This window comes from Helicoverpa armigera, chromosome 30, assembly GCF_030705265.1.
Source record: "Helicoverpa armigera isolate CAAS_96S chromosome 30, ASM3070526v1, whole genome shotgun sequence".
In the NCBI taxonomy this organism is placed as follows: Eukaryota; Metazoa; Arthropoda; class Insecta; order Lepidoptera; family Noctuidae; genus Helicoverpa; species Helicoverpa armigera.
Window position 1 is genome coordinate 4,751,153 of NC_087149.1, and position 12,546 is coordinate 4,763,698.

A 12,546-nucleotide genomic window follows, 5' to 3' on the forward strand; every position below is an offset into this window, starting at 1 on the left:
ATGTCTCCTTTCACCTATCGAATATTAATATTGATAATCGCCTTATTATCGAGAACTCGTCGTAAAAAGTCGCGTTAGATACTCGTATTGTAGTGTCTGCGGCGCGTGCATGTTGAATTATCGCGGACGGAAGCCCCGTTCTTTAGATTAGTAGGTGAATGAGAGAACAGGTTTTTTTTCAAGTGGAGGACGCAAGACAGCGATGTAGTTTCAGTCAGATCTTCGTAATAGTAGGTTCCTCATTCTTGTGTCGCGTCGCATCGTCTACGGGTTCGCCCAAGTGTTATATGTACAAATATTGGTTATTGCGTACAAGTGGTTAACGTAATTAGTGGACAGGCGCGGCCGCAGTTGTTCAAGTTTCCCCGACTAGTGTTTTGTTCGTCTCTCGTGCTTGGATTGCAGTGTTGTGCCTCCGCGGTGTGCCAGATAGGCAATCGAAAGTTTAGATACGATATAAACGAGGTAATTGTGTTTTTACTTGTGTTTCAAGTAAGTATTTGAAAAATGAGAGTATCAATCCAGTTGAAGCCTATTACAACCAATTAGAGAGAGCAATTAAATTAATACTAGTTTAAAACCAGTCTGGCGATCATTAGGCTTTATTAATAGAGTATTTTTCAATCTAATTAATACCTTTTTTTGCAAACTTTTTGGAAATATTTTATCCAAAACTTGTGACCCTGAATGATGATCAAAAAATGTTACAAATAAGCTTATGAATATGATATTTTACACATCATCCACTTGACAGGAAGTTTTAACATTGATAAAAATACATTCATAACATATTCAAGTATTATATTACAGTTTGTGAGTCAGACAATTAAATGTAATACTCAACTACTGACTTATTAACCATTTCAATTGATAATTTCTGAGAGTTACAATTCTCTATTGCTAGGGAGTTTGTTCCACCATTTCTTCTTCCCAGTGAAACACATAGGAAGTGGTGAAGGGCGGGTGTTTTGGGGTCTGTCTTATGTAAAATTCAGTTTAATAAGTTCTGATTTTAAGCCTACTTTGAATAAATTACTTTTTATCATTACAAATTTATATTTGTTGACAGTAGATATATAAAATTTATGTAAAGAAATTAAGAACTCAATACTCCATTGAGTTAGGTTTGTAATTAAAAAACACTGCCTTGATCTGACCTTTTACTTAATAAAGTCAGTTTAAAAATAAAACATCAATTTAACACCACAAACCATTATTTTAAACTGTAGTTTATTTGTTTAGTATGTATTTGTGTAAAAGTCCTATCAAGATTGTTTACTTTTAGTTAAGTGCCTACTTGAACTGAGTATAGAAAGTGGTATGAAATTATTATTTGTTTTGTAGAGCAAACTATTAATTGACCAGAATAATATTACAAATGCATCTTAGTTTAGTTATGGTGATCCACCACAGCCCTGGTACATAAAAGGCTTAAGAAAAAACATGGTGGGTTTTAGTCAGTAAGAGTCTGATAGTCCCTCATGCTGCACACACAGTGAGAGGTGTCATTTAATGATTTCTCATAAATAAAAAAAAGATATTAAAACATGGAAGTTTACCGATCTCGTAACAGAACCTACATTTTATAATTTATCTCATAAGATACAAGTTATCTTTATAGAGGCTGCATTATCTCTGTAACCATCATTCTTATCAGTGCCTCAAGTACATAGATAAGTATAGAATTTAGTTTCATACGTAATAAAACTCTTCTAAAGTATTGATAAGTTTTCTTTTCAAGATTGTTGATACTATCATATTATTTTGAGAAATTTATTTTCACCCTGGAGAATTTCTTCCATCCATTCTTCAAGCCCTTTTCCCAACTATGTTGGGGTCGGCTTCCAGTCTAACCAGATGTAGCTGAGTACCAGTGTTTTACAAGGAGCGACTGCCCTATCTGACCTCCTCAACCCAGTTATCCAGGAAAATTTCTTCCGATGGCCAGATAAATAAGTACCTAGACTTTGTCTTTAAATCTGTTTGGGAGTTTTCGTTGGAAAGCTGGATAGACAAACATAATGCCCATAATGGTATTTAGTAACAACATGAATTAAATTACAATCAAAACTTATATTCTTTTAATTTAAGTATTTATTTAGGCATATTAATAAGGATGAGTTTTTGAAAGATAAACATAAAAAATCATTTAATCAAAGTAGGGTGAATATCAGCACTTTTTGAAAGTCAATATTAAAAAATGTATCTTGCTAAATGGGTAGCTATAGAGAATAGCACCTAAAGCTATAGAGAATAAAACCTGAATTAATAGGAAACTTCTACTTATCACAATAGATAAAGATAGACACCAATAGATAAATACACGTAGGTACATATGTACTAAAGCTAGCTATCACACATTACTGCAAGAAGCCTTAGCAATAACTAGATTACTTATACTAAGTTTGTAATTAATCACATTAAATTGGATTACTTAGGATTTGTTTCACATCAAATTATAGTCTGGGCTGTTGTAAGTCATTAAAGTAGTACTTATTTCATTGTGTGAGGGGAATGTCTTTCTATGCAATTTGTTCTATGTTATTGGAGCTGTATCTTGCTTTTAATGCTTCGTATTTGAACTATCTACTCTATGCAGGTGCACCCGTATAACGGTAGCTTATATAACATGGAAAGTTTAAAGGACATCATCCACATCCCATAAATTTTTGATCCAAAATCAAAAGTGGGTCAATATGGATGTTGTTCTTTCTTGAAACTAGCAAGTAAACAATTATAGATAAAAACCTTTTGACTTTGTCATACAGAGTTGTCATACATGAATGTTACTAAGCGTCATACTTACTCAAGGCACATTACTAAGTTCAGACTTTTAATGAAAAGTTTCCTTATTCTTTTCCTTCACTGTTAGTCAGTGAGGTTCAATATAAACTTAATAATGTACATAATATACATGGGACATCTAATAGAAAAATTTATAAGGGGTTCCACTCGCGGCTCGGGGGTACACCTGCCCGTACGCGGGTAAAATATAGTCTATGTTGCTCAGGAAGAGTGTAGCTTTCCAACAGTGAAAGAATTTTTCATATCAGTTCAGTAGTTTCGGAGCCTTTAGGTAGGGTACAAAGACAAAAATGATTTCCCTTTGTTATATAAATAGTATCACATCAGTATCACCCAAGTCCTGAGTGAACTACTTCACTCAAGATAGAAAGAAAATTCACTAAGCCTTTCATATTTCTTAGTACTTGAATTCACTTCACAAAGCAACCCAAGCCACATGATTAACCTACCTATATTACACAGTATTGAAAACAAATTAACCTACAGTGTTCCCAACACATAATTATTGTAAACTTGACCCACAACACTACTGACATACTGCAGTCTTCAAGGTCATTTTGTATGTAAAAATATAAACGTAAATACGCGGAGGTTATTTTTGTTTTTATCACTGCGTGTGGATTTTTTCCTGGTAGCACTAAGATGGGTTTAGAAATGTTGAGAGTGTCTTCATCATCATCATCAGCCTTTTTTAGCTGTTCCACTGCTGGGTACAGGCCTCTTGCTGGGCAAGTTTGCTTAAGGTGGATTGGCGTTTTCAGACTTAAGTACAGGTTTCCTCAATGATGTTTTCCTTAACTGTTAGTCGTTTGTGTCCAAGATACACTTAGAAAATACATATAACTTAAAACTTTAGCAAAGATATATTGGTCTGAGCTGCGAAATTCTATTGGTTGTTTATAAACTTCTTCGATCCACTTCGTTTTAGTGGCGCCTGGGCGTAATTTGATAATCCCTCGATGGGACTGCGGAATGAGCTGTTGGGGCCCTGATTCACAAACTTCTCCTGAAGGAATATGGGTTTTAATCAGTAAGAGTCTGACACTCCCTCACGCTGCACCCACAGCGGGAGGCGTCATTAGATGATTTTGCACCTCAAAAAAAATACGATTATTATATTAATCATTCATAAGTATACTTAAATCACTGCTTACCAGGTAACGTACTCATTAATGGAATATCATTATCCTGATATCATTCACTGGTTCTGGTAATTAACAATGTAACTAACTAAAGGTAACCAATTTTTATCATGAAAAATGATCGTATAAAATCATTGCGGTTTTCTCTATGAAAATTCGAGGAAAAGTACTTATGCGATGGGTTTCCACTCTTCAATGTGGCTTTCATCAGAGTTCCGGAGTTTCAAAGGCCTGAGTCTTAAAGGAACTAACAAAAGCCTTTATATCTTGCTTTTCCTAATAAAGGTCGAATTTGTCCCTTTTAAAGAGCTAGTTTAAAACACCGTTGTTTTACAAGATATTTCTTTTGGTATCTAATTTTATGTAACTAATTTAATCATATTTAAAATGTTGAAATGACACCCAAAATATTGGAACCTCGCTTAAAATTCAATGACCTTGAAATATTCTTGCATTTACATCTAGAAGCGCCAATTTTAATGAGCATTTCATAATTTGAGCGCAGTAACATAATCTGAATAGAAAAAATGCAGTTTTGTGATCTTCGACTAGTATGCAAATTGGCTTTGGAAGCCAAAGGTCTTGTGTCGTCCGCTTGTCTATGCTCCTATACTAATAGATATATACCATCTATACTTATACGAATATAATAAAGAAGAAACACTTCTTTGTTTGTGCTCTAAAGGATCCCAAACTACTGAAACGAATTGAAAAAATCATTTACTGTTGGAAACCTACACTCTTCCCGAGTAACATAGGCTTTATTTTATCCCGGTACGGGCAGTAGTTCCCACGGGACGCGGCCTGTAACTGGCTAGTACTAATATAATAAAGAGGAACCAATTTTTTGTTTGTTCCCTGAAGACTCCGAAACTACCCTATTTGAACAATTCTTCCACTTTTGGGAAGCTACATTGTCCCCGTGCCCCCGAGTAACATACGCTATATTTGTCCTGGAATGGGATGTAGTTCCGCTGGAGAGACAAACCGAGGGAAACAGCTAGTTAAAGATTTATAGTGCTATAGTGACTGTCAGTCTGAGTTGACGGATGCAACTCATCATACGCCTAGCCATTTCCCAACTATGTTAGTTAACTTCCAGAGTAAGTTATGGGTTGTAAGGGGATAATCTCTGGATCTGCTGAACATATTTTAAAATCCATTTACCAATAGAAAGCTTCGTTATTTTTGAATGTTAATCGAAGTTTGATACTGAGACCGGGACGCGGGTGAAACCGCAGGAGTTTGTGATTTATGGTTAAATCATCTCCCTACTCTGACTAGACAAACGGATGCATCTGTTCTGATGATTTGCACTTCAGTTATGCAATATGCATCCGCGTTTTTTTACTGACTATACTTGCCATCTGGACGAAGTTTTACTCGCATTTCCTTCGGGACTTCGTAACCATACTTTAGTGATTAAAAATTGTAAAGGAAATCAACACGGGGCACCTGTTGAGAAGGTTAGATAGACAGCCGCTGCATGTGACACACTGATACTCAGCCGCACTTGGTTAGACTGGAAGCCGAGTCACACAGGAAAAGGCTAGGCAGATGACGATGATGCAGTGTCATTCATTAAAAAAACAAGTACAAATAAAGGATAACCTTAAACACCAAATAAGCATAATATTCACATTACTACATAAACACTACAATTCGCAATTAACCATAAGAATCTGTAGTTATGACGTAATTTAACACGTGCAGTATAAATAATTTAAAATGCGTCAAATAAATTCCTTGCTTTGCACTTATGTGGTCTGCATAGCTTATGAGTTCAAATGACCTTATTCATAGTGGCATTTGTCCTTTCAAGGATTATTTCTTGGTTATCGAAGAAAAATATCCTGTTTGGACATTTCAAAATAGATGCTCACAATGAGGTAATGTAATAAGACAGATACTGGGATTTTATAATCTGATTTGGAAAGTCTCTTCCTAATAGCAACTCACGTTATATTTTTAAGTGTTAAGCTCTAGAACGCCGGTGAAACCCCTAAACAGATGTCAGCATTTGCATTATTATAAGCAGTCCCCTTTAAGCTGTATGGTACAGTTTAAACAGTCACACAGATTTCAGCTCCCCAGGTCTCGATTTTTTTATTTTGGCTATGGAGAACGGAAGAGGAGGTGTGGAGGTGTCACAACGCAAAATCTCCCAAGAAAGTACTTCGCCGCAGGTTACTTGACCTACAAGAAGGCTACTGGCCTACCTTCCTTATGGCATCTCCTTCCTCTGCGGTTTTGGCCGATCGTCACTCCAGCGCGCTGAAGATATTAATTTATTTCTGTTTATTCATATTATCCAGGATTCATCATCCTCCGAGCCTTTTTCCCAACTATGTTGGGGTCGGCTTTCAGTCTAACCGGATGTAGCTGAGTACCAGTGCTTTACATATTATCCAGGATCATGTTATCATTTAATACGTGCCAAACATTGAACACACATAACCCCTCCCCCCTTTTTGGTAACACCATTCCTCATCTCCTTTCCCCCTACCATTCAAAAGGCGTGGCTTCTATGCACTATATTATTGCATTTCCAAACGGGCATGCGCATTGCAGCTACTGAAATTTTCGGTTTGAACCCCATCTAGGTTTCAGTCGCAATTAGTGCGTAGGCTAGTGCGGTGCATTTGTGTGATGCAGCGGTGTCGGTCATTGGATTTTGACAAGATGGCGGCCCGTTCTGATGAGGTATGTCTTTCGTGGTTTTGTTTTAAATCTTTGAGGCCCTTTTTTGTACAAGGAATGACTTGTTTTGCTTATGGAAGGTCTCTTGGGGTATAATACCCTGTTGCTTTAAGGACGGAACCCTAAAAACCGACTTCGTTTTCGGTAATCTTAGAAACCTAAGACTTCGCACTCCGTCTATCTGTTTGTCACCAGGCTGTATCCGTGAACCGTCGAACGGAAAGGTGGTTTTAATTTCTGACCTTGACCTAACTATGATGCTCTTCTTTTTATTTACTAAGCTACCCAGGGGATCTTCCCATAGCCAAGTAAAATATAGCCTATTAGATGTTACTCGGGGATAGTCAAGCTTCTCAACTGTAACAGAATTTTTCAAATCGGTCCAGTAGTTTGGGGTATAAACAAGCTAAAAATGTTTCCTCTTTATTATCATTTTATAACTTAAAAATACTAAATAATACAACTTTAAATAATAAATAAGATCTAGTAGTGAAAGTTGAAGGTCACTGTTGCTTCATGAAGTGCCAAAAACGATGCCTAAATATACATAATTTAATAACATATGAGAAATATTGCACATTGATTGTGTCTAGGCCGTCACCTAAATTCTCTTCATCTTCAGCCTTGCAGCCTACTGCAGGGTACAGGCTTTTTCTGATTCAGAGAAGGAATGATCGCTAATCACCACGTTTTGCTTCAGTAGAATTGACCATTTCAGATTTTGAAGTCTAGCTTGCCTCCTTACCTTTATTTAGTCATTGTTGTCTAAGATATACTACTGTCCAAGAAAGTAAATAGCTTCATAATTTTATTTGCCTGACTTGAAGTCGAATATAGAAATTCGTACCTAAGATGCAGGATCAAAACTGCCGAATACCTAGTATTCAGATTTTGTCTGAATTTACGGAAAAAGACAAATGGTTCAACAAATCTATCCACATAATTAGTTTTAGCAATATATAAGCTGTGCGTTATCTGGTTGAACTGAGAATAACTAAAATATGTATGTCACTTGTTTATGAATTTGTCTTACAGAAGCATTAACATCATCTGCCTAGCCTTTTCCAAAAGATCTTCATTTCTGGCTTTTACTACGAGGTCGGGACCCACCAGTTTATCGTGCCTTACGTTTATCATAATGACCATAATCAATATTCAGTAATAAACGTAATAGATTATTAAAACATGACTGAAATAAATTAATAGTAATAGTATGTTAATACATTCTCGTTTAGATTATGATAAATATATCGTGTTATCTTGCACGTAGTAGAACGTTTAGCTAAGTCGGTCCGTGGATGGGTGATCATCTTGATATTACGAGTTCTTCCGTGTTTCGGAAGCCAGGATAAATTAGTGGGTCTGCTGTCATTTGAACATCTTTGACAGTCGTTACGGGTAATCATCCTCCGAGCCTTTTTCCCAACTATGTTGGGGTCGGCTTCCAGTCTAACCGGATGTAGCTGAGTACCAGTGTATTACAAGAAGCGACTGCCTATCTGACCTCCTCAACCCAGTTACCCGGGCAACCCGATACCCCTTGGTTAGACTGGTGTCAGACTTACTGGATTCTGATTAACGACTGCCAAGGATGTTCAATGATAGTTACGCGTAATCAGAAGCCAGAAAGTTTGTCAACCAGTCTTGCTATGATGTATCTCACAGGTAACTGGGTTGAGGTCAGAGAGGCAGTGCGCTCTGCATCCAGTTAGACTTACAGTCATGGACACATAATTAAAGACACTGTTGGAATCTTAAATTGCTGCCGCATTTCATCTGTATTTCTTTTTTCTGATTGCTACTGGAACTTTATTTTCTATTTTAAAATATTTAAGAGGGCATTGTGAAATATTAAAACTAAAGACTATCTTCAGTGATCCTTCGCGACAAGTTTTTTTTCGCTTTATCCGAATCTCGAGCGGTATGAAGCATAACGTGGCCTGGCCATATAATTAAAGACACTCCATTTGCTCAGAGGTAGAAATGCAAATTATTAATATTATTGATGGTACTTTTCTATAACAACATTCCCTACACTGTAACTAAGCATACTAATGAGTACTATTATTACTATATTTGGTTTATTTCCTTTTACTTCAATGACAGCACGACATCCCTAAGCGTGCAAGCGGTTAGTTTTGTTTTAAGTCGCTACGGGAATTTTCTTCCATGCTTCATAAAAATCTGTGTAAAATTGATCAATGTTTCATGTATGACTTATCGCCATTGTGTTTTCTGGCCGATCACCACTTTTTTTTCTATTAAATTTGCGATGGGCCAAAACAAAACCGTCATAAGTTGCTCGATCAAAGAGTCCTATTTACTACTCTTACAGTGTTTTTCAGAACTTTCCTAATTTGGAAAGCGCTAAGAACCGGTAAATTATGCTTAGCATATAAAAAAATGCTATTTCTAAAATATCATAGTACTTGAATTCGTCTATTTTTAATAATATCTTTCTAAAAGATCACCACACCAAGTAGTGGAGAGAAGCCCCACACTATTACTTTTTCGCCTCCTATGTTTGAGAACTTTCTTAGTGTATTTTGATTCCATCTCATGTTTTAGAGGCGACTAATTTCGATACATTATTTTAGAATTATTCGTATCCCTTTGTTTAATGATAAAAAAAATACATTTTTGAACACTTGTTAACTGCACCTTTCACATTTGATAGAAATAGCCAACTACAGTATGGACACGCGGTGCTTTTCCAAAAGTAACATCTTCCGATACCCATGCCTTACAGCTTTTCCCGACCCGGTTGTAGTCTAAAAGTTCTGCAGACACAATTGTCGTCCTTTTAGCATCAGATGACTCCCAAAAAAACCAGTACCGAATCATGTAAATGGTTCACTATTTGCCTATAGCACCGCCTTAAAGTCTGTTTGCGGACAAGTTTTCCTTGGGATCGGTTTTGAGTTGTTCTCAAACCATGCCTTTTTAGTGCTATTGATAAGAAATCTTTAATAATAAATTTATTACCATGTCCTTACTACAGATCAAGTGGTATGAATAAATCCGTATGTCAAAATATAATATTAAAAGGCCTAAAACATTTTACTTACCAGAATTTTTGTTCTAGTCTTATTGATAGGACTAAAATGAAATAAACCTAAATTATTACCTAATTCGAGTTTTCATAACTATTTTATTCACTTCTAAAAAAAAGTATGGCAACTATTTGTATCTTTCGTTTTTTTTCTTAACTGGGCTTTAACTGTCTTTAATTAGCTGACCAGCCAAGTATCAGCTACAAAAGTTAGTGTTCATTTCCCATAGAGCTTTATATCTAAAGTATTAAAGAAAGAAAATATTTTTGTCCTTAATTTAAAGAACACAATGTAATGTTTGTTTTAATAATTATTACACTACAGTTTATACCGTGCTTAAGCTCATGTCAGTACCATAACTATTTATTTCACTTCGAGTCGGTGGTGTCTTTAATTATGTGTCCATGACTGTATAAGCCGACCCCAAACGAGACAAAAACGTAAATTTTTGAAAAGACTGATAAAAATAATTAGATTTTATCGATGATAAAATATTAATTGCTTGGAAATAACTGTAAAATTTATGTTTTTCAGTATCTCTATGTTACAGAAGTAGTAAAAACAAGACAATTTTAGAAAACATGAGTTTTGTCACTTTATCTCACAATCTAAACTTGACCTTGAATATAAATGCTTTCTTAGTTTACATATTATGTCGGAATCATACATTGTGAGTTGGAAGAACATCGGAATTACTTATATTTTTTAAGCGACAATAAATCTGTGGATAAGACCCAGACACCAAAAACGAAGGGAACGGAGAAGTTTGTGAAAATCTATAGAATTTCTTTCACCTCGTTTCCTGACTCATTAATATCCTAGAATGCTGTAAATCTATTACTTGTTTCATAATTTATCTGCTCTGCTTTGGTAGAGTTTGGACCTAAGATCTTCCCTTGCATAATTGACAAGGACCCACTCCAGAAACAAGCAAAATATTTAGCTTTGGGATGGATCAACAAGTCTACAAGCAATGTGCAATTCAAACAGCTTGTCCCCTTTTTTATAAACGGCCAAGTGTTTTGCAAAATGCTTTGGCCGTTTTGGTGTTCGAAATTAGTAACTGTTTGCTAGAGTGAGTAGACCAGAAGGAACATTTCTATGCTTCACACAGGTATAATAAAGATGAAAAGGCATTTGTTCAAAGTAGACTGAAAATCAGCACTTTCTGAAGATCAGGTTAGCCCCAAAAACGCCCGCCTTGCACCACTTTCTGTGTTTTTGTTGTGAAGAAGAAGAGCACAACGATTTGAACACGACACAATTTGAAGAACCAGTCCTATACAAAATCTATCCTCAACAAGTAAAGCCTAGCCTAGGCAACTATTGCGCAACTCAACTCTATTGATCGGGATGGCATGAGCGATCGTGGTAGCTGCATTCGTATGTATATGCAGTATTGCAATGCGATCGATAGCTTGAAGCCCACCCCGTGCCACGCCTATGGAGGTTAATTAGTGGTGGTTTTAATATAATCTCCTGTACGCTCACACGTCATACTTTTTGTAGGACCGATTTTTTACCACTATTGCTGTCAGTGTGTCCTATTTTTTTCAAAAAATCGGTCACCGGTTATTATCGGACGTGGGAAGTTCTAACTCAATCTTTTTGGACTTCCGTACATAACGGCGAAAAGTCAGAAACCAGATTTCCCAAGGGGTATTGTGTTGCCAGGGTGACTGGGTTGAGGAAGTCAGATAGGCAGTTGCTCCCTGTGGCACACTTGCACTCATCTGATTAGACTTGAAGTCAACCCCAAAATAGTTGGGAAAAGGTTAAACAGATGATGATATTTATTTAAATTAAATTAATTATAGTATTAGACGTTACTTTGCGATAACATTAGACTAATATCTAATATGTACATAATCTATTATTTCACCCATATTCTCACAAAAAACAAGCGTAAACACAGGTACAGCATGCAGGCTTCGATTACTGCCGACAGCGGAATGCGTTCGAATCGAAACCGTGTCATTTGGTACGTGTGTCGTTGAGACTGACGTCTACCGTAGAGCGATTACGATATCGTGGTAGTGGGGAAAAACTTGTCAGGTATTCTTTGTCACCATCCTGCTACGGAAAGAAGTTCCCCCCGGGAAATACTAAAAACTTACAGAATGTGGTCGAAACACAAAAGTAGACAGCATAACACACCGGAGCATAATAGATATATGTAGGTACCATCATGTAATTTCGATGCAACAGCTCTCCCCCATGTACCAGGACAGCATAACTTACCCGAGTATTCATCTTCAGACCCAACTGATGACTATGTACCAGGGCAGCATAAAATACTTGAACAAATCCCTCAGGATGCGGGTGAATACGTGTCATTTCGTACGTGTGTCGACGAGTCTTTGACGTCTAACTTACAACGTAGAGCGTAGAGCGATTACGATATCGTGGTACTGGGGAAAAAACTTGTCAGATAATGTTAGGAGGATGGTGAAAAAGTTTCGTGGTTTATGCAGATTTTATAAATAAGAAACTGGCTGTTTTTCTTGCCTTCACGGCTACGATTGGCGTACGATTGGAGAGAATTGGATCCAGTACACATACAAAATATATCCTATGTTACTTGAGGACAGTGCAAGCTACACTGTGATACAAAAACTTTGGGGTACAAACAAACTAAAAAAAAATGACTATAAGCGCCCCTGACTGATCATCATAATAGAGAACAAACGCTTTGGCCGAGAATCGGCCAGACAGCCACTATTATTTCAGTAGGATGCTGTACTGACCCAAATAAAAATGGTCCTAAGGGCAGGGTGATGATGATAATAAACAACAGTTGTCATGACAACAGTCTGACATCCACACACCTCCAGATATTGTTTCTA

At 36.6% G+C, this 12,546-nt stretch overlaps 1 protein-coding gene across 1 annotated transcript in view; it reads left to right on the forward strand.

Annotated features, from left to right (window-relative positions):
• The window catches only part of LOC110382689 (serine/threonine-protein kinase 10), a 58,022-nt gene that overhangs the window by 217 nt on the left and 45,259 nt on the right, over window positions 1–12,546 (forward strand). The gene's annotated exons all lie outside the window — the stretch shown is intronic.